The following is a 23780-nucleotide window of genomic DNA, read 5'->3' on the forward strand; positions in this document are numbered from 1 at the left end:
AGTGGAAGTAAACCTAGGCATTGAGGGACGATGAGAGGTTGCGTCTCTGGGGGCACCAGTTAAGCCAGGTGAGCTCTCCGCATGCGTGGGACAAAAGACCTATCTAATGCATGTTGAGCAGGACTGGGGGCTCTACAGTGAAATAAAACAATAACTAACCGAAACAGCAGTAGACAAGGCATATAGACAGAGATAGGCATAAAGCAATCACGTGTTAGTCGGGAGAGCTAAAACAAAGGGTAAATGGCGATGAATGGGCTGAGAGGGTCAGTTAGGTACATACAGGACCTGAGTTCGAGGCTGAGGCCAACAGAAACCAAATGAGGTGCAGTGTTAATGAACAAACCAGCAGGCATCAGCTGTGTAGCCGAGTGATCATAGGGTCCAATGAGTAGCAATGGGTGAGTCAGGGAGCCATTCGGTAGTCGCTACTATGCTAGGCGAGCGGGAGACACGGCGTTCAGAAAGCTAGTGGGCCGGTTCTTCGACGACATCGCAACGGAAAAGCCTGTTGAAACCACATCGGACGATTACGAAGGCAGACCAGTCGTGATGGATCGGCGGGGCTCCGTGTCGACAATAAAGGGTCCAGGACAATTGGCAAAAGAGGCATTGTAGGCCAAGAAGCAAGCTGGTATATGGGCCTAGCTTGAGGCTAGCTCAAGGCTAACTGGTGCTTTCTTCAGGACAGAGGCATTAGCTAACAGTAGCCACTCGATTGCATCTAGCTAGCTGAGGTGATCCGGTGTAATGGTCCAGAGCTTGAGGCAGGAATCCGGTGATGTGGTAGAGAAGCAGTCCAATATGCTCTGGGTTGCTATCGCGCTGTGCAGACTGGCAGGTATTGCCGAGCTAAAGCTAGCTGCTGTCCGAGCTCAATGTGAAGACCGCTAGCCGTGGCTAACAAAGACTGATATCTAGTAGCTAGTTAGCTGGCTAGCTCCTGATGGAGGTTCCGGTTATAAGGAATAAAAATAGCAGATCTGTACCACATTGGGTGAGGCAGGTTGTAGGAAAGTATATTTAGGTCGTAGATAGAAAAAAACAACTATTTACATAGGATAAGACAGACACGTTGGACTGCTACGCCATCTTGGTTAAATCATTTCCGATTTAATTTCTGATCAGTTTTATGGAGAGATGTAGGCACTTTCGTTTGTTTCCCGCCGTTAAAATTGAAGTGTTGCGGTAAAACCGCGTGTGGTTATTATGAGCAAGACAGCATGTATACCCCCTCCCTCCACCCCCATTCGGGCCAGTAGCTTTCGTGGCCCAATGTGCCACTGGCAAATTTATCTGAATGTCGAGACATAACACTTTGGGAAACTGTTAGCGTTGCTAATGATTGCATCTACCCGAAAATGGTTAGGCTCAGGCAATTAAAAAAAGGTACCTACAAAGCACCCTATACCTGGCGGAATCATGATTTGTCAACCCAGTGGCCATTTGTTTTGAAAACTCGCAAGTGTGCTTCAACACAGCTAGCTAAACGCAACAGTCTGGCGGGAATTAAAGGGCAACCACACAAAAAAAAGTTGACATTTCTCATGCCTCAAAATGGTCCCCTGATGTGGTTTAACCCCCTAGATTCAGACGCACTGGTCAATCTAAGTAACATCTAAATAGGATGTTTTTTTCATTGGATGCCAAATCTGCCGATGTCGCACTTCCACATCTGCGGTGAAAGGCGACAGAGCTAGAGCGGTTGTGGACTTAAAATAAAATAAAGGTGATTTGAGCAAAAACCTGAGCGTTTTTGGGAAAATAAAAAAATAAACTCCTCCCCGCTTTCTTTTTGCTGTGGTATAGTTTTATCATATTTTCAAATTCTGCCCTCTAGAGGATTTTGTAGGAAATAGCATAGTATACATGAAATCTGCAATAAATAAGTGTCTCTTTTCTTTGCTGTTACAGTAAATCTATCCAAAACCAACCTCAATGCCCACCACAGCCAGCGCAGACCCACCAAGACAAGGCCAACCACCCCCCTCCTCCCCACCCCAGAAACACACCTGGAGGAGCCACAGCCCAGCAGGCAGAGCTACGCACAGGCTGTGAGAGGAGCATCTGGCCCAGCCCCCACCAACTAAATGAGTGACAAACAAATGCTGAGTCTACTATGCTCACATGTGATAGGACGAAGGTCATGGTAAGGTGAGCTCCACCATCCTCACACTAGATCCACCCAAGTGGCATGACACAAATGACATCTTAAATGATAAGCAAATCACATTTGCATAAGAAGAGTTCACATTAATTGAAAAATCCTATTTTAGTAGATCTTGTTGGATTGTGAATGTTTGTCTCATTTTGAAGGTAAAGAGAAAAAAAAAAGTTATGAAATCTTTTTACGTTGCACGTTCGAATTTACAAGGATTGAAGTCTTCTGCTTTTGGACTAAAGAGCAGAAACCCAGACTTCCTGAAAGAAATTGATGATATTGATATTGTAGTACTACAGGAAACATGGTGCAGAGGATGTTTCCACTGGCTGTCCACTAGGTTATAGGGAGATAATCCTACCATCCACCAAATTAAAAGGAATCACAGGGCAGAGACTCAGGGGGAATGCTAATATGGTATAAATCTGAACTAATTCATTCAGTTGATCAAAACAGGGGAATTCTTTATCTGGTAAAAAATATTTTAAAAAAATTAACAAGGAAGCTATCTTCCTCTGCGCCACATACATTCCTCCCTCAGAGTCACCCTACTTCAATGAAGAGAGTTTCTCCATTCTAGAGGGGGAGATTAGCCACGTTCAGGCCCAAGGCAATGTACTGGTCTGTGGAGACCTGAATGCTAGAACAGCTAGAACCGGACACTATTAACAGTCATGGGGATAAACACCTACCAGGAAGCAACAACCTTTCCCTCCCCACATACACCACCACCACTAGCTAAACAGGCCTACAGATGGAGTGCAAACAGTACATAAATCTACCAAAAAACAATTAGTAGCCAAAAAACACAATCTCTCCTGGACAACTTTTTAGCCTTAACATTCTCCTACAGCAATGAAGGTATAGATTTGGCCGTTTGGAACAAACTTTATATTTGACAAATTGGCGTCCTTGGCTAATCTAAAGAAGCATAAGAGCAAACCCAAAAGGATAGATAATGAAAAATGGTTTGATAATGGTTTGCAAAAATCTAAGAAATATTTGTCAATTACTATCTAAACAAAAACAGAGAACCAAACAAAAATGTTCAACATGGGGAAACACTGAAGCAATACAAACACACCCTAAGAACCAAAAAGGAACACCACATTAGAAATCAGCTGGATGGAATTGAGGAATCCATAGAAACAAACCACTTCTGGGAGAATTGGAATAAATTAAACAAACCTCATCAGGAGGAATTGGCTATATGTGGAGAAATCACTTTGCAAACCTCTACAGCAATATAACAGAGCCCAGAACAAAAAGTTAAGAAAAACTACAAATCCTTGAATCAGCAGTCAAAGACTATCAGAATCCTGTGGATACCCCAATTACAGAAGAATAATTATTGTAATTGACAAACAAGTAAACCAAAACAAAGGCAAAATCTACTCGTGTTTTGTAGATTTCAAGAAAGCATTTGATTCAATTTGGCACAAAGGTCTTCTTTATAAACTAATAGAAAGTGGTATTGGAGGGAAAATATGTTATTAAATCATTGTACGGTTAAAATTGGCAACAAGCAAACAGACTTCTTCTCTCAGGGACATGGAGTGAAACAGGGCTGCCCAATAAGTCCAATACTATTTAACATCTACATTAATGAATTGGCAAAAACGTTAGAAGAATCGGCAGCACCTGGTCTCACCCTACACAACACTGAAATAAAGTGTCTGCTGTATTCAGATGACCTGGTGCTACCGTCTCCCACTAAGGAGGAGTTACAGCAGCACCTAGATCATCTGCACAGGTTCTGTCAGACCTGGGCTCTGACTGTTAATAAAACATTTTTTTTTAAAGTGTATATATATATATATATATATATATAAGAAATCCGGATGACATTTATATATTCTATTTGGACAACATTCTATTAGAACACACCAAAAACTACACGTATCTAGGACTAAATTAGAGGTCGACAGATTAAAAAAAATACGGAATGGCCGATTTCAAGTTTTCATAACGATCGGTAATCGGCATTTTTTTTGCCACCGATCATGGCCGATTACATTGCACTCCACGAGGAGACTGCGTGGCAGGCTGACTACCTGTTATGCGAGTGCAGCAAGGAGCCAAGGTAAGGTGCTAACTAGCATTAATCTTACTTTATAAAAAACAATCTCTTAACATAATCATTAGTTAACTACACATGGTTGATGATATTACTAGTTTATCTAGCTTGTCCTGCATTGCATATAATCGATGCGGTGCCTGTTAATTTATCATTGAGTCACAGCCTACTTCGCCAAACAGGTGATTTAACAAGCGCATTCAAAGAAAAAGCACTGTCGTTGCACCAATGTGTACCTAACCATAAACATCAACACCTTTCTTAAAATCAATACACAAGTATATTTTTTTAAACCTACATATTTAGTTTATATTGCCTGCTAACATGAATTTCTTTTAACTAGGGAAATTGCGTCACTTCTCTTGCGTTCTGTGCAACAGAGTCAGGGTATATGCAGCAGTTTGGGCCGCCTGGCTCGTTGTAAACTGTGTGAAGACCATTTCTTCTGAAAAAGGACAGTCAAATTCGCCAAATGGGGGATGATTTAACAAAAAGCGCATTTGCGGGGAAAAAAAAGCACAATCATTGCACGAATGTACCTAACCATAAACATCAATGCCTTTCTTAAAATCAATACACAGAAGTATTTTTTTTAAATCTGCATATTTAGTTAAAAAAAATCATGTTAGCAGGCCATATTAAACTAGGGAAAGTATGTCACTTCTCTTGCGTTCATTGCACGCAGAGTCAGGGTATATGCAACATTTTGGGCCGCCTGGCTCGTTGCAAACTGATTTGCCAGAATTGTTCATAATTATGACATAACATTGAAGGTTGTGCAATGTAACAGCAATATTTAGACTTGGGGTTGCCACCCGTTCGATAAAATACGGAACGGTTCTTTATTTCACTGAAAGAATAAACGTTTTGTTTTCGAAATGATAGGTCATTAATATGGTCAAATCCGTAAACTAAGGCTCGTATTTCTGTGTGGTATTCTATTATAATTAAGTCTATGACTTGATAGAGCAGTCTGACTGAGCGGTGGTAGGCAGCAGCAGGCTCATAAGTATTCATTCAAACAGCACTGTACTGTGTTTGCCAGCAGCTCTTCGCAATGCTTCAAGCATTGCGCCGTTTATGACTTCAAGCCTATCAACTCCCGAGATTAGGCTGACAATACTAAAGTACCTATTAGAACATCCAATAGTCAAAGATAACATTTTTAAATAAAAAATAAAGAATCGTCTGATTAAATCGGTATCGGCTTTGAAAAATCATAAAATCGGTCGACCTCTAGACTAAATATCAGCAACACAGGTAGCTTTCACATGGCTGTGAATGAGCTGAGAGACAAAGCAAGAAGAGCATGCTATGCCATTAAAAGGAGCATAAAAATCAACATTCCAATTAGAATCTGGCAAAAAAATTGTCCAATCAGTTATAGAACCAATTGCTCTATATGGTAGTGAAGTATGGGGTCCACTCCCTAACAGGGAATATACCAAATGGGACAAACATCCAATCCAAATACTGCATGCAGAGTCTTGCAAGACTATATTGCAAGTGCAAAGAAAAACTCAAAATAACACATGTAGAGCAGAATTGGGCCAATACCCCTCCTCATTCAAATAGAAAAAAAGAGCCATCAAATTTTACAACCATCTAAAAACAAGTGACCCCAAAACATTCCATCACACAGCTCTACAATGTCAAGAGATGAAACAAGAGAAGAGTCCCCTCAACCAGCTGGTTCTGAGGCTCAGTTCACTAACCCAAACCAACCCCATAGAGCCTCAGGACAGCACTCAGAAAATCTGTCCGAACCAAATAACAAAGCAAAAAGAAAAATATAAATCACCTATTGGAAAGACACCACAAAAAATCTAAGTAAACTTCAATGCTATTTGGCTCTAAACAGACAGTACATGGTGACAGACTATCTGACCACTGTGACTGATAGAAAACTGAGGAAAACACAGATTATGTACAGACACAGTGAGCACAGTCTGGCTATAGAGACCGGTCGTCACAAACAAACCTGGCTGCCCAGAGAGGACAGGCTGTGCTCACTCTGCTCCAGGGGAGAGGTAAAGACAGAGCTGCATTTGATATTACACTGTGACAAATACACAGACCTAAGAGAATATTTCTTTCCAAAAATTATAATTCAATACAAAGAATTTGAAACTATAAAAGATGAAGATTCTTTTTTTAATATATTTTATTGGGTGAAAAGCCAAAATGTGCATTTTTGGCAGCCAAATATGTGTCCTCCTGCCACAACCTGAGAGACAGCCAGTGAAATGTGCAATGTAATGTCAATATTTCCCACTTAGCTTTGTCTTTCATACCATGTCATGCGTCTTCTCAGTCATGTTGAGACTGGTCTACTACTATTGCTTTGATGTATTGTTATTCTCATTAATATTGTTGTAGTTGCTGTTAATGGTAATCCCATTTCCACTACTATTATTGCTGTTGGTCCCACTATTCATACACACAAATATATACACATACTTTGACAATGTACGTAATGAACTTACCATGTCAATAAAGTGAATGAGAGAGAATGTTCACAAGCTACCTCATATTGCACACCTCCATTTGAGACAGATGACAAAATGAAAAAAAGAACCATTCAAAAAAGGAGGGAGGAGGAGACAGGAGAGAAAGGAAAACGCCAAACGTGCTCGGTCCTGTCCCATGGGCTTACCCCTGTGTTCTGTAGGATCCACAGGAGTCTGCAGCTCTACTGTGCAGCAGTGGCATTGGGGAGGGGGCTGGGGTGCGCATGACAGCAGATGAATAGGACACAAACAGGAAGGGGAGGGGGCTACAATGGGGGGCTTGTGGTCTCTCAACCAATCCCATCCATTGGGCTCGGTTTACACCCAGTCCCTCCCTGATCCACTCAATCCATGAGCTGCAGCAGTAGCTGAAGAGAGAGAAGAGATAGAGAGGAAGCGGAGGGAGGAGTGGATAGCCCCCAAGCGCTGAGCGAGACGATAACCGGTCAGAGAGAGCTAAACCCAGAGTCCTTTACAAAAGCACTGTGCACCTGCACTGCAGACCAAGGACACATTTTACACATCAACACTGCCCATTACGGCTTAATGAGCAGTAGTAACACTACCAGAAATGGTTATTGTTGCAGTAAAAATATTAAAAAGGGTAGGTAGCATAAACGTAACCGCATGCAACATATGGATTTTCATTACTACACGCATCAAAAGTCCCCCTTGCAAAGTTACACCAAATATTCGAGCCACTACATAAAACCTATCAGAATTCAAAAGAAAGCCGAAGTCATGTTAGAAAAAGTTGTTACAGGTGCGATGTAACATGGAGGGCCCGACAAGCCAGCCTATTCCCTATATTATAAACTGAAATAACTTAAAATGTATAACTTCTAATTAAACCAAATCCCTTCCATTTCCAACGTACAAGCAAATACTTTGAATTTATTATAACAAAGCAACATGCAAGGTGGCCATCTAGCTTTCTAACGTTAGCACTACCAGCCTGCTAACAATACGTTAGCACTGAAGGAGTCAGCCAGTTGCCATCAATACCTAGCTAGAGCGGCATTAAAGTAAACCAACGTTTTGGAAATACATAACGCCATCTAACCAGTTACCAAAGAATGTTCGCTATATGCAGTTATCTTACCAAGCCAGCGAGCCAGGCAGCTAACGTTAGCTATTGAGCAAACTAGCTTTTAGCCTGGTCAACCAACATAACCGCAGATCAAAAGCAAAGACTTACAGATTGAAGGTTGGGGCACATCCGATGGTAAAAGTTGAGAGCAGGCTGAGTTAGCTACAAAAATGAGGGGAAGGCAGGAGCGTCACCGGGCCGAGGGAGAGTGAGGGAAATCTAATAAACTCTGCAAAAAAAGAAAACATCCCTTTTTTAGGACCCTGTCTTTCAAAGATAATTCGTAAAAATCCAAATAATGTCACAGATCTTCATTGTAAAGGGTTTAAACACTTTCCCATGCTTGTTCAATGAACCATTAACACTTAATGAACATGCACCTGTGGAACGGTCGTAAAGACACTAACAGCTTACAGACGGAAGGCAACTAAGGCCAGTTATGAAAACGTAGGACACCGAAGAGGCCTTTCTACTGACTCTGGAAAAATACCAAAAGAAAGATGCCCAGGGTCCATGCTCATCTGCATGAACATGCCTTAGACATGTTGCAAAGAGGCATGAGGACTGCAGATGTGGCCAGGGCAATAAATTGCAATGGCCGTACTGTGAGACGCCTAAGACAGCGCTACATGGAGACAGGACGGACAGCTGATCGTCCTTGCAGTGGCAGACCACGTGTAACACCTGCACAGGATCGGTACATCCGAACCTCACACCTGCGGGACAGGTACAGGATGGCAACAACTGCCCGAGTTACACCACGAACGCACATTCCCTCCATCAGTGCTCAGACTGTCTGCAATAGGCTGAGAGAGGCTGGACTGAGGGCTTGTAGGCCTGTTGGAAGGCAGGTCCTCACCAGCAACAACGTCACCTATGGGGACAAACCCACCGTCGCTGGACCAGACAGGACTGTCAAAAAGTGCTCTTCACTGACGAGTCGTGGTTGTGTCTCACCAGGGGTGATGGTCAGATTCACGTTTATCATCGAAGAAATTAGGAATTACACCGAGGCCTGTACTCTGGAGCGGGATTGATTTGGAGGTGGAGGGACCGTCATGGTCTGGGGCGGTGTGTCACAGCATCATCGGACTGAGCTTGTTGTCATTGCAGGCAATCTCAATGCTGTGCGTTACAGGGAAGACATCCTCCTCCCTCATGTGGTACCCTTCCTGCAGGCTCATCCTGACATGACCCTCCAGCATGACAATGCCACCAGCCATATGACTCGTTCTGTGCGTGGTTTCTTGCAAGACAGGAATGTCAGTGTTCTGCCATGGCCAGTGAAGAGCCCGGATCTTAAACTCATTGAGCATGTCTGGGACCTGTTGGATCGGAGGGTGAGGGCTAGGGCCACTCCCCCAGAAATGTCCGGGAACTTGCAGGTGCCATGGTGGATGAGTGGGGTAACATCTTACAGCAAGAACTGGCAAATCTGGTGCAGTCCATGAGGAGATGCACTGCAGTACTTAATGCAGCTGGTGGCCACACCAGATACTGACTGTTACTTTTGACACCGCCTTTGTTCAGGGACACATTATTACATTTGTTAGTCACATGTCTGTGGAACTGTTGTTTCAGTTGTTGAATCTTATGTTCATACAAATATTAACACGTTAAGTTTGCTGAAAATAAACAGTTGACAGTGAGAGGACGTTTCTTTTTTTGCTGAGTTTAGGTATATAGTGAGAGACAAAGAAAAAAGATTCAAGATGTCAGTCAACTAGCACTAAGCCAAGCTGGACAAAGTGAAGGCTCAATTGTTCTCAGTGGAGTACTTTTTTTTGTCAGCATTGAATGCTAGCACATGATTAACCAGCCATGTGGCTTCTGTCAATGTGCTTGGAGACAGTGTCAAGGTGTCCAGATCCGCCACATCAAGCCACGTGGCCTGCCTGTTACAAACACGGCAACTCCTTACAAAGTCCCCTAGGCCCAATCACAAAACGTCAGCGCTTTTCCCTAAATGCCTGAATTACACCTACACTTGTGTTGTTCCATTGCAATTACACTCTTGTGGAAACCATTAGCGCCTTTAAAGAAATGGTATCCACTACTAAGGCTGCAAGGCTACTGGGGTGTAGTGATTGAACAGTGAAATACTTATACCTAAACATCTTCAAGGAAAATAGCGAAAGATAGTGAGGCAAAGGGTAATAATGTAGAACTAATAATGGCATGGGTCTCTACTCATCGTTTTTTTTAAACGATTTTCATCTTGTCGAATGATTTCCCGTGTCACTCGTAGCCGAGTAGTCCACTCGCTCCGAGTCAGGGGCACGGCAGTACAGCATGCCTTTCGTTTCCCCAATGTGTGGTAGAGGGAACACAACGAACAATACACCTTCAGTTCTGTTTTCAAAGCATGTACATGGGAATATTTCACAAGCCTTGCCCATCTGGGAGCTGTCAAGAGAAAGCTCTTCATCTGTACAACACAAACCAGGGAACTGCTATAGCTCAGCTATAGCCAAGATAGCTGAACATGGAGATGTTTAGTGTTTGAAACATTTTAGCTTGACAGTTTGTACTACACTTTGAACCAACTTAAGCTTACTCAACATTTTTTTTTTTTTTACAGCTACTAGGAAATAACTCCGACGAGCTGGGAACATTTGACTGAATGGGGTTCTATTTATTTAACCAGGTAGGCAAGTTGAGAAGAAGTTCTCATTTACAATTGCGACCTGGCCAAGATAACGCAAAGCAGTTCGACACATACAACAACACAGTTACACATGGAGTAAATCAAACATACAGTCAATAATACAGTAGAAAAATAAGTCTATATACAATGTGAGCAAATGAGGTGAGATAAAGGAGGTAAAGGCACAAAGGCCATGGTGGCAAAGTAAATACAATATAGCAAGTAAAACACTGGAATGGTAGATTTGTAGTGGAAGAAAGTGCAAATTAGAAATAGAAATAATGGGGTGCAAAGGAGCAAAATAAATAAATAAGTAGGGGAAGAGGTAATTGTTTGGGCTAAATTATAGATTGGCTATGTACAGGTGCAGTGATCTGTGAGCTGCTCTGACAGCTGGTGCTTTAAGCTAGTGAGGGAGATAAGTGTTTCCAGTTTCAGAGATTTTTGTAGTTATTTCCTGTCATTGGCAGCAGAGAACTGGAAGGAGAGACGGCCAAAGGAGGAATTGGCTTTGGGGGTGACCAGAGAGATATACCTGCTGGAGCACGTGCTACAGGTGGGTGGTGCTACGGTGACCAGTGAGCTGAGATAAGGGGGGACTTTACCTAGCAGGGTCTTGTAGATGACCTGGAGCCAGTGGGTTTGGCGACGAGTATGAAGCGAGGGCCAGCCAACGAGAGCGTACAGGTCGCAGTGGTGGGTAGTATATGGGGCTTTGGTGACAAAACAGATGGCACTGTGATAGACTGCATCCAGTTTATTGAGTAGGGTATTGGAGGCTATTTTGTAAATGACGTCGCCGAAGTCGAAGATAGGTAGGATAGTCAGTTTTACGAGGGTATGTTTGGCAGCATGAGTGAAGGATGCTTTGTTGTGAAATAGGAAGCCGATTCAACTTTGGATTGGAGATGGAAGGAGAGTTTACAGTCTAAAGGAGAGTTTACAGTCTAACCAGACACCTAGGTATTTGTAGTTGTCCACGTATTCTAAGTCAGAACCGTCCAGAGTAGTGATGCTGGACGGGCGGGCAGGTGCAGGCAGCGATCGGTTGAAGAGCATGCATTTAGTTTTACTTGCATTTAAGAGCAGTTGGAGGCCACGGAAGGAGAGTTGTATGGCATTGAAGCTCGTCTGGAGGGTTGTTAACACAGTGTCCAAAGAAGGGCCAGAAGTATACAGAATGGTGTCGTCTGCGTAGAGGTGGATCAGAGACTCACCAGCAGCAAGAGCGACATCATTGATGTATACAGAGAAGAGTTGGTCCAAGAATTGAACCCTGTGGCACCCCCATAGAGACTACCAGAGGCCAGGACAACAGGCCATCCGATTTGACACATTGAACTCTATCAGAGAAGTAGTTGGTGAACCAGGCGAGGCAATCATTTGAGAAACCAAGGCTATTGAGTCTGCTGATGAGGATGTGGTGATTGACAGAGTCGAAAGCCTTGGCCAGGTCAATGAATACGGCAGCACAGTATTGAGTGGCTGTTATGGCCACTCAAAAGGGAACCCTAATCAAATCATAAACCACACAACAGCATCCAACTGAATTTGACCGGTGGGTGGTTTTATTTGGCCCCCCAAGTTTTGGACATAAGACTAACACCAGGAAATCAGCTCCACGTGGTTTTAATTATGGAAATCTGTTCCCACGCATAATAGAGAAACTGATTGTATATAAAATGTAAGCAAGGTTTAAAATTATTATGTTTTGGTCAAATATATCTGTTTGGGCTTCTTGCAGCCAATTTTGCAGTCTACAAATGATTTACAATTATGTTCCGGCCCCACGACTATCAGCTCAAGAAAGAAAACATCCCGCTTGGTTCTATTTGAGATGTGCTCCAAGTCCTGCCTCTCCCATCAACTCATCGTTTTTCAAGAGCATACAAACCAAAGTGGGTATTTGAAAGAAATTAGGAAAGATTAAATCATAGATAAAGGGAATCCTTGTTATCTGTGGATTAACAATAGAAGTGTCATATGAACATTTTAATGAACCTACTCCGCCATTTTCAGTCATGTCCCCCCGTCCTTAACTTTTTACAAATAAGCCTATAGTTAGAATTTCAATATCAGTGTGTATGTGTTATAAGCTGTCATTTTTCCCCCCATCCTTCCTTCACCCGACAAGTTGGCTGCCATCTGACAGAATGACCGATTAATCGGACGAGCCGATATTTACACAATATATTGTCCCTCTACATAGCAAATCCAAGTGCATAGTAGCAAAAGATTGTGTGTGTAATATATATATATATATATATATATATATATATATATATATATATATTCAGAAACACTGTAGTAGCAGCAGCAGCAAATGATCTGACCAAAACATGCAAGGAGATGTGAGCGGTTAGCCTCGCGCTATCCAGTCATAGCAGTATGATTACAACCCGCCCACTCCTTGATAGATCGCTAAACTAGCCAACTAAGCTTTCATGAGCTGTGGCTCTTAGCCAAGGTAACACACACACACACACACACACACACACAGTATTGAATAATGCATTTACCTATATTGTGTGTAGAACAAACTGTTTCTGCTACACTCATTTTTGCTGTTGCGCTGTGCCACGGCAAAAATCATTGCCGCCAAACAAAAAAAATATGGAACATGAAAAAAAGAAGAGTATCATAGGGAAGGAAACATGCATTCTGACAAGCAGTCAATGCACAACAATTATTGCAATCACGAAAACAGCAGTTTAAATCAAAAGGCTGCTAAATACACGTTAACTGCACCATTTTAAAACCAGAGTTTTAGCATCTGCATGGTTAAGCACATTACAGCTCCGCAATGAGTGCATAAGGGAGAGTGGGGCTAAATGTAACACCGGTCAATTGTAGGGTAAAACACCATCTACCTCAAAAACATTTGTTTTGGAGTGACTTCAAATTGTGATGAAACATTTTTAGTTGAGAAAGAGTAATGGCAACCAGGGAAAGTGTTGGGGGGGGGGGTAATAGTGACATAAAATGGTACAAGCAAGTGGCGATTTAGTCAAAGTTACCCTAACAGATAGGCCTACATAATATTTACTGTGTTTATGCAAGTTTTTTGGGACCAAAATAATCAATAGCATAATAACTAGTTAAAAGATCAAATTTGGAATCTGGCTAATGATTAGCCCTATGAGGTAAATGCAGATAGGGAACCCCATTATTTCAACAAATAATTTTACTGATGTGTTATTGGGCTCATGGTGTCACCATACTTTTATTTTCATTCATTTTTGAGTAGAATGTCCTTTTAAAAAGTCAGAACTGAGCTTCAGTCCTTCTACATAAAAATTATAGGAGACCCCCCCTTCAGACCCATCCCCCCCATCCACATTTTTCCAGAGGAAACAGTGGTGTGGAAGTTAATGGAATTTTTGCCCTTTTTATTTACCCAATTTAACAAATGAGCATTAAATAAATAAGCAGAAGTGATGAGCAGAATTTGGTTCTAGTGTCATGAGTTGTCTTTTGGATTTACTATTACAAATCATTGCCATTATTGCAGTTGTTAATGTTGTAGGAATATTGACAACATATCTTAACTACATAACTAATGAATGCGCACGTCTGTCTATGGGAAGACTTAGCCTCCACTGATTCTAACTGGAGATTCTGATTGGAGTCAACACCAGTATGCATGAAAAGCATTAGTTTTTTTCCATTGCAGATGGCTGAAAAGAGAAGTGTAAGTGTGGTGTGGGACCATTTCACTCAACCAACACAAGGAGTGGCACTGTGTAATTCATGTAATGAGTCAGCATGGGATCGGACACAGCGAAAAGTAAAAACATCAAATACCATACGTGGTACTATCTGAAGAGTCATCCCCCTGCTTTGTTTGATGCAGCAGACAAGAAAAGAGAACTAAAACAAAACGCCAGCTCAACCCACTCTTCCACAGATGTTTGCGAGACAGGCAAAGTGGCAGAAGACAGACAACAGGTCCAAAAACATTGACAAAGTGTTAACAGAGATGATCGCTACAGAGAACTTGCCCTTTGGCGTTGTTTCAGGTGTACGCTTCAAGCATGTAATGGCCACCGCCGAACCTAGATACACCCTGAAAAGTGAAATTCTACAGCACAGAAATGCCTGTAGTTCACCACTGACTGCTGGTCAGGAACGACCGAGTCACTGATGAGTTTGAAATTGAATACGTCAGCAAGCGGTCCTAAATACAAAAGCAATACTGGCGAGTACATCAGTCAGATGTTCCTGGGCATGCTGGATGAATGGGGCATAGCCAAGGACTGCATGATTCTTGTCCTCAGAAACAGAGGGGCCTACATGGTCAAAGTTATGAGGATCACTGAGATAGCAGACTTTAGCTGCAGTGACCATACACTTCAGCTAGTGGTTACGATGGCCTCATCAGCCAGAGGGCAGTGATGAAAATCATTGAAATGCTGAAATCCTGTGCAACCCATTTTAGCCTTCCATACTTGCCAAAAAGTGCCTCTGATATCCTGAAGGACCTTGGCCTCCTTGAACATAGAATCATTCAAGACTGCTCCACTCAGGTGAACTCCACCCTCCATATACTGGAGAGATCGCTGCAAAAGAAGAGGGCTCTTAACCTCTACACGGGGGGAGAATTAAGGGTTCTGAAAGCTGATCAGAGTCTCGTGGCAAAACTAGTGGAAACACTGACACCAAAAGAAGGTTAGCCTAGAGATGAGCCACTACAAGTCCTCCGTCTCCTGTATCATTCCAAAACTCCAAGTGTTAAAGATGCTCTTCCAAAATGAAGGACAGTAAGGCAGGAGATGGAGAGCCTGCTTGTCTCTTAGATCCTTGCTATACGAGCCACCCTTCCTCCTCTGCTAATACTCTAACCAAGGAATGGCTAAAAGAAGTTGACCAAGAAGAGCTGGTTGCCACATGGGAGATAGGGAAAAAAACGACTCAGATGGAGGAGACACTAGAGGGCACGGAGACACAGGCAGGTACCCAAAAAAGCCAGAGAATAAAATCAAATTTTATTTGTCATATGGGCTGAATATAACAGTGTGAAAAGCTTACTTACAAGCCCTTAACTCTATTTCATGAACTGCATTGCAGGTTAAGAAAATATTGACTAAATAAACTAAAATAGAAAAGAAAAAGAGAAATTACAAAACAATAATGACACTATATACAGGGGGTACCGGTACCAAGTCAATGTGCGGGGGGTACAGGTTAGTCGAGGTGATTTGTAAAGTGACTATGCATAAATAATAAACAGCGAGTAGCAGTGTAATTTAAATAGTCCGGGTGGCCATTTGATTAATTGTTCAGCAGTCTTATGGCTTGGGGGGGGTAGACGCCGTTAAGTAGGCTTTTGGTCCTAGACTTTGCGCTCCAGTACCTCTTGCCATGCAGAAGCAGAGAGAACAGTCTACGACTTAGTTGACTGGAGTCTGACAATTTTTTGGGCCTTCCTCTGACACCACCTGGTATAGAGGTCCTGGATGGCAGGAAGCGTGGCCCCAGTGATGTACTGGGCCGTATGCACAATCCTCTGTAATGCCTTACGGTCAAATGCCGCGCAGTTGCCATACCAGGCGGTAATGCAACTGGTCATGATGCTCTCGATGTTGCAGCAGTAGAACCTTTTGAGGATCTGAGGACCCATGGCAAATCTTTTCAGTCTCCTGAAGGGGAATAGGTTTTGTCGTGCCCTCTTCACAACTGTCTTGGTGTGTTTGGACCATGATAGTTTGTTGGTGATGTGGACACAAAGGAACTAGAAACTCTCAACCCGCTCCACTTCAGCCCCGTGGATGTTATTGAGGGCCTGTTCGGCCCTCCTTTTCCTATAGTCCACAATCAACTCCTTTGTCTTGCTTACATTGAGAGAGAGGTTGTTGTCCTGGCACCACACTGCCAGGTCTCTGACCGCCTCCCAATAGGCTGTCTCATAGTTGACAACAGTGATGGCCCGATCACTGACGTCAGCAAACTTAAAATGGTGTTGGAGTCGTGCCTGGCCACGTAGTCATGGGTGAACAGGGAGTACAGGAGGGGACTAAGCACGCACCCCTGAGGGGCCCCAGTGTTGAGGATCAGTGTGGCAGATGTTTTGTTGCTTACCCTTACCACCTGGGGAAGGCCTGTCAGGAAGTCCAAGATCCAGTTGCAGAGGGAGGTGTTTTGTCCCATGCTCCTTAGCTTAGTGATGAGTTTGTTTGTGTTTGTTTGTTTGTGTGTGTACTGTTGTTGAACACTGAGCTGTAGTCAATGAACAGCATTCTCACATAAGGATTTATTTTGTCCAGGTGGGAAAGGGCTATGTGGAGTACGATTGAGATTGCGTCTTCTGTGGATCTGTTGGGGCGGTATGCAAATTGAAGTGGGTCTCAGGTTTCTGGCATGATGCTGTTGATGTGAGCCATGAACAGCCTTTCAAAGCACTTCATGGCTACCGATGTGAGTGCTACGGGGTGGTAATCATTTAGGTAGGTTACCTTCCCTTCTTTGGGCACAGGGACCATGGTGGTCTGTTTGAAACATGTAGGTATTACACAGAGTCGGTCAGGGAGAGGTTGAAAATGTCAGTGAAGACAATTGCCAGCTGGTCCGAGCATGCTCCGAGTACACGCCCAAGTAATCTGTCTGGACCCGCAGCATTGTGAATGCTAACCTGTAAAAGGTCTTGCTCACAGCGGCTACGGAGAGCGTGATCACAGTCATCCAGAACATCTGGTGCTCTCATGCATGCTTCAATGTTGCTTGCCTCAAAGAGAGCATGATAAAAATAAAAAAAGGCTTTTAGCTCGTCTGGCAGGCTCGCGTCACTGGGCAGCACGCGGCTGGGTTTTCCTTTGTAGTCCGTAATAATTTGCAAGCCTTGCCACATCCGACTAGTGTCAGAGCCGGTGTAGTAGGATTCAATCTTAGTCCTGTATTGACACTTTGCCTGTTTGATGGTTCATCTGAGGGCATAGCAGGATTTCTTATAGGCATCCGGATTAGTGTTCCACTCCATAAAAGCAGCAGCTCGGTGCGGATGTTGCCTGTAATCCATGGCTTCTGGTTGGGAAATGTACATACGGTCACTGTGGGGACGACATCGTCGTCAATGCACTTATTGATGAAGTCGGTGACTGAGGTGGTATACTCCTCAATGCCATTGGATGAATACCGGAACATATTCCAGTCAGTTGACAAATAGACACACCCCCGCCCTCATCTTACCCGACGTAGCTGCTCTGTCCTGCCAATGCACGGAGAAGCCAGCCAGCTCTACATTATCCGTGACGTCGTTTAGCCATGCCTCGGTAAAACATGAAATCTTACAGTTGTACAGGGTCAGTCTAGTCGGGGTCTCATTGATAGAATGTAACAGACTCTACCTGGACACCACACCTTGCCAGCAATGAGGAGTTGCGGCTAGCCTTGAGGTGGAAATTCTCTCGAAGAGCCATTGATAGACCGAAGGAAGGATAATCCACTTTAGTGGTGGAAATACAATGTGGCAAGCTTCAGCCTACGCCCTCCTCCTGCAAGAAAATTCCTCTGTCCCCCAACGTCCTCCGTTCCAAATGAACGGGTCTTTAGAGAAGTTGGCGCCATTTACGAGAAGAAAAGAAGCAGGCTCACAGGGGACAATGCTTCTGGTGCTCCTGGAATGTGACTATTAAACCCTATACTGGTAACCCCTAGACTTCCGTCTGTAAACAAGCTGTAAACAAATAAATAGTACATTCAAGGACGGTCTGGTCAGTGTCGGATTAGTCTGAAAAATAAAATCCTTGTCCTGCACAATTTTTATTTTTTTTTACTACGGATGGGCTCAGTGCACTTCATTAAAAACATTTTCTTAGCACTTTTATTTTACAAATGTTTCAAACTGCTGAAAACTGAAGTCTCAAATTTATAAGTAAAAGTACTTCATTGAAAATGGCACTTGTCATCGCTTCAATAGTTTGTTTTTTACGAGATGTGTTTTTGCCATCGTGTGCATTAGTAGCCCAATTTCTAACTTATTTACATTCATTTTTACTTACACTTGTATGTTGACTTCTCCATATTGATTTAAAAGTTTTGGCAGACTTTTCTTAGATGTACAATCATCGCAAATTGAATTATGGGGCGTTTTAGGCCCTGGAGTGAACAGAATTGTACACTCAATCAGAAATTAGGGCTGAGGGACTTACCTTGCTTGGCTAATTGTTTGGACAGACCGCAAAAATGGCAGCGGGGATTCAATGCTTGACTGCAGTTTTGAGCCCAGGCTGTGTTGCAGCTGGCCGTGACCCGGGAGACGGCGCACATTTGGCCCAGCATCGTCCGGGTTAGGGGAGGGTTTGGGCGGCCAGGATGTCCTTGTCCCATCACACTCTAGCGACTTCTTGTGGCGGGCCGGGAACATGCACACCGACTTCAGTCGCCAGTTGTACGGTGTTTCCTACAACACATTGGTGCGGCTGGTTCCGGATTAAGCGAGCAGTGTGTCAAGAAGCAGTGCAACTTGGCAGGGTCGTGTTTCGGGGGACTCATGGCTCTCAACCTTCCTCTCCCGAGTCCATACAGGAGTTGCAGAGATGGGACAAGACTAACTACCAATTGGATTTCACAAAATTGGGGAGAATAAAAGAAAATGTTTTACCCTTTTTTTAAACAAGTATTTTTCAAAACTGCAGTCAAGCATTGATCATCATGTCACCAGAATAGGACCCTCGATACTTATTTGAAAAGAGTATTGTTACGTTCCCCAGTTTCTGTGTTGTGTATTTGTATGTATTTCAGGAAATGGCTTCCTGAAATTCTCCAAGCAGCTGATTGGTCGGCCCCATTACTGATTGGAGAACTGACACCGCCTCCTCGTCAGGATGCAGCTGTCTCCAATTAACAACTCCTTCTCCAGCTATATAAGCCAGTGTTCTGTTGCTCAGAAGGGAAATGATTGCAGAGAGATGATTGCAGGGATAGGAGGTTGATGGCAGAGGGTTTTATATATATATATATATATATATAGTTTCTCAGAAAGAGAATTGGGTTTGTACAGAGTTAGTTGTTGCTGAGAAAGCTTATGGTCTGTGTTTGGTGCTCAGAGAGAGTTTTCTTTAATGTCCTGGGTTAGTGTTCTCAGGTTTTGTTGTGAAGTAGTTTGTGTTATTCTGTTTCATTTGTTCCCAGGGGGGAAGGGGAATGTACCTAGGGAGTGCTTAGGCAAGAGGCCCGCGGGCATACATTACCCGTAGTAGTTTGTTGTCTATGCACACTAGGAAAGACCTGGGCAGACCATCCCCTGTATTTTGGTTAGTGCACCAGGTGGTGCTAGTAAGGTTGGAGAGGGGGCTTTGATATTTTCTTTCTTTGGTTCTGTCCAGCCCCTTTTCCCCAAAATCACCGTGCGACGGAATAAATTCCCTGTAAACGGTAAATCTCTGCCTTTTGTCATCCTTACTCACACCTACAGTCCATAGCTCTTTCACACCACGGAGAGTTGAGTTGTAGCAGGGTGTTGCGTTCCCTCTTACTAGAGGCGTGCGTAATTCTTGTTACTAATCAAGATCACTGCATTTTCGCCACCTAATAAACTGCCTGGTTTCCCAAGTCATAGTGGGAGGACCACACACACACACACACACACACACACACACACACACCATAATCGCATGACTCCAAAGTTTACTTCGATATGCTGGTTATAAAAAATATATTTTATAAGTGTTTCCACTGCCATTTCTCACATTATAAATTGTACAGACAATCATCCCACCATGTCAAACAAATTGTCAGCATAAAATTGTCCCGAAACTTTGATTCCATCACAGCCATTGAGATTTTGTTTTTATATACAGTATGACTTCATTCACATAAAAACTCTGGATAGAAATGTGGTTTGAGACACAAAAAGAACCCAGCAGGTTACAAAATAAAGCTTTCCTAGCTACGTTCTGATATAGCTATCGGTTGCTGGTGTTTGGTTCAAATTCATGATCTGCCAGCCCCATTCTATGACAAGTGCTAGCTTGCTAGCTGTGTGTGACTACTTGATGAAACTGTGGCCGAGAGGCTGCGCTGTATTGTGCCAGCGCCGAATTTTGTAAATGGAAGTTTTCACTTGGAAGAATAAAACCAGAATTCAGTGGCTACAGCACTACAATAGGTAAGCATAGCTTAATATTACTGAATTGAAAATGTCTTAACCATCTTGCCGTGCAGCTGGCTAGCAGGCCAGTCACACTTCTAAGCCTACGCTAATTATTTGCAGGAAGCAGTATAGTTTATCCTCCCATCACTAGAGTATATCATCAACACCAAAAATAACTTTACAATGCAGTGTTGTGTTCGAGACCACCTAAACTTAAACCGATTGAAGACCGGAGCAAAGAGAGGCCGAGTCAAGACCAATACCGGAGGGGTCGAGACCCGGGAGGGGGACAAGGGGTCCTAGACAGAGTCAAGACCAGAAAAATATGAGTCCAATTCAAGACCATGATTGTAATTTTGTCAAACCACCACATTCAGTTAAAAAATGTCCAGTATTTCTGGGTTCATAATTCAGAACATATAGATAATTTAGACATTCAGAATAGTGAAAAAGAGCCACTCTAACCCAAACAGTGGGGAACAATGGGCCTTCTACACCTTCAGAAGGGCTCAGGATTTATATTTGAAATATTTTTTTCAACGATATTCTGACTTAACCCTTTACTTTCTAACAAAAACTGAAGATTGGATCTTTTTCTCTTCAATCAGGATTTTTCTTTTCCGTCTCTGGGGAGATACAATCTAGCTGGCTAAGTCAGCCATTGGCTAGAACATCAAAAGCTAGATCAAAGGTATGTGCCATTCAACTTTATTAGGGCAACATTTTGGAGTGACAGTGGGATCAACCAATCATGTTGACTTAATGAATAGGACCGTTTTTACAAAAACATATGGAAACGTCTGCCTTCTTGAAGGCCAACAGGTCATTGCGCAATAGCGAGCAGTAATTTTCCCACGGTCTTGCTAGCTAGCTTTTGTTGTCGGCTAGTTTGCAGCGGCTGCAGCAGGTGTTAGCATCCTCTGATGTTGCTAATTTGTTAGCGTCTCCCTTTTCCAGAATAACTTCCAATAAGAAGTTCAGTTTCTAATGATCATCAGCTGGTCAGTGGAAATGTGTTTATTGCAGCACACTTGCGGTTAGCCATCTCTTTTAAAAATAACATGTGAAACATTGCTGCATTTAAAGTGCAACTGACAGCATTTTAGCAACATTAAATCTTATTCAAATACAGCCCCAGGATGACTATGAAAAAAATAAAAAATAATTCTGACAAGACTATAGACATTGTAATTTTCACGTTTTCATAAATTTAGAATGTTTGGGAATTACGTATACTAAGGCATTTGTGAATGCAATACAGTGGGAAAGCGGCCGTACGTTTGGACAATTAGGCACTGCAGTAAATAAAACACCCGTCTTGTCCAGGACTGGAGTCTACACAGACCGGTGCGCCATAGCCAATCAGAGCTACAGTAGACCTTTACACCAACAAGCTATTTGCCACACGGGCCAGCCATCATTCCCTTTGAACTGGTCTGTGTGTTTACAGGCAGTTGTAACAGCGCGACTTTAGATCATTAGAATGCATTCGCCAAAGGCCACAAAATACACCTGAATGGATTTCTGCAAATATGTAAACACCACAGGAGTCCTCTTACATTTTGGAACTTTACAGTCCTATTAATAAAACAACCATGAAAAGGTAGGCTCTCTCTCTCCCGCAGTTATGCATATCAACAAGATTAACAACCATGTTAGAGCAAGATGAGCTAAATTCTCATTAAGGAACATTAGACAAATCAAACTTTTTCAGCTAATTAGCCGTCAAAATTGCACTGATAAACAATGGGAATTGTAGCCTCCTTGTCCTTCTGCATGCTTGTTCCAACCAAGCACCCAGGCAAACTGGCAAGCTACTTCCAGTCACAAATGAGAGAACACCTCACACTGGCCATTTTACTTGCTGTAGCAGAGCTGGCTACATGTTATCTAGAGCGTTCTTGATTAACATTTACTTTTTTTGCCTACGTTTAGTGACACCGGTCATATTCAGCAGGTGTTGCGCGTTTGTAAAATGCAGACCAGAGTTATAAAATCGGAGTACATAGCCAGAGTGAATTAGCGAACGCAAAAGATATGCTGTGTAACAGTCATTCAAGTTCTTGCTAACCAAATGACACTTGCATCTCTAGCTGTAGCCAATGAGGGGAAAAAGTCAGTCACTCACCCACTCCTCCAATGGCATGACATCCTCCTAACACCTTGCTAGCTAACATTAGGCGCTGTGTTTTCAGCTTGCTACATAGATACGCTAGCCTATTAGCCATGTTATGACTGCCTTGTGATCATTGCCCTTGCTAACTTTGATTGTATTGACATTCCCAGTCTTAGTTACATTTGTCCGTTTTTGTCCAGAATATTGAGTCACGGAAACAAAAATGCTCGGCGCACACAGGCTGACTGGCTCTCGTTGAGGCAAATGAGAATTAAGTGCACTCAAGCTATCCGGAAGGCCAAAGTTAGAACTGTTCCTTAAAAGTAACTCTGTTGGTCTAACCCGAAGTAGTTCTGGAAAACGGTTAAGGACCTGGAGAATAAACCCTCTTCCTCACAGCTGCCCATGTCCCTTAATGTTGATGGGGTTGTTACTGACAAGGAGCACATGGCTGAGCTCTTTAAATCACCACTTCATTAAAAAAAAGGGGAGATCAAGCTGATCCTAACTGTTAAAGGCCCATTTCCATTTTGCCTGCTTATCAAAAGGTGTTGGAAAAACTTGCCAATAATCAACTGACTGGCTTTCTAGATGTCTATAGTATTCTCTCAGGTATGCAATCTGGTTTCCGCTCAGGTTATGGATGTGTCACTGCAACCTTACAAAAGGTCCTAAATGATGTCACCATTGCAATGTTGTGCTGCTATTTTTATTGACACGGTAGACCATTCCCTTCTTGTGGGCCGGCTAAGGAGTATTGGTATCTCAAACCAGGTCTCTGGCCTCTCTCAAGGAGTGCAATGTATAAAGTCAGAACATCTGCCGTCTCAGCCACTGCCTGTCACCAAGGGAGTACACCCCACTCGGGATTCCCAATAGAACAACTTTACTGGTATTGTCCATCAGTGGCTCGCATTTGGAGTCAGGTCCAGGAATGGTTGTTAGGGAATAGTATCTTTATACACTTGGGTAAAAGTATTTATTTGTAGGGCAATAATGTTAGAAGTGCTACAAATTAGGGATGTTCAGGACCCTCGTAAGATATACTAAAATGGAGGGATGAACTGTAAATAGAAATGGCAAAATGGCCTT

General features: G+C 43.0%; 1 protein-coding gene across 3 annotated transcripts in view; it reads right to left on the reverse strand.

The window, feature by feature from the left end:
• Window positions 1–23780, reverse strand: part of LOC106566896 (vitamin D3 receptor A) — a 112645-nt gene that overhangs the window by 83933 nt on the left and 4932 nt on the right. The window contains exon 3 of one of the 3 annotated variants that reach the window (XM_014135458.3): window positions 7947–8067. The exons of 1 other annotated variant lie outside the window; for it this stretch is intronic. The gene's annotated coding sequence lies outside the window, so the exon portion shown is untranslated. Of the gene's footprint in view, window positions 1–6724; window positions 6988–7946; window positions 8068–23780 lie in introns of those variants that run through there. One more of the 3 variants, XM_014135460.3, reaches the window with a different exon arrangement.

This window comes from Salmo salar, chromosome 13 (assembly GCF_965601325.2).
Source record: "Salmo salar chromosome 13, fSalSal1, whole genome shotgun sequence".
NCBI classification, from domain to species: domain Eukaryota; kingdom Metazoa; phylum Chordata; class Actinopteri; order Salmoniformes; family Salmonidae; genus Salmo; species Salmo salar.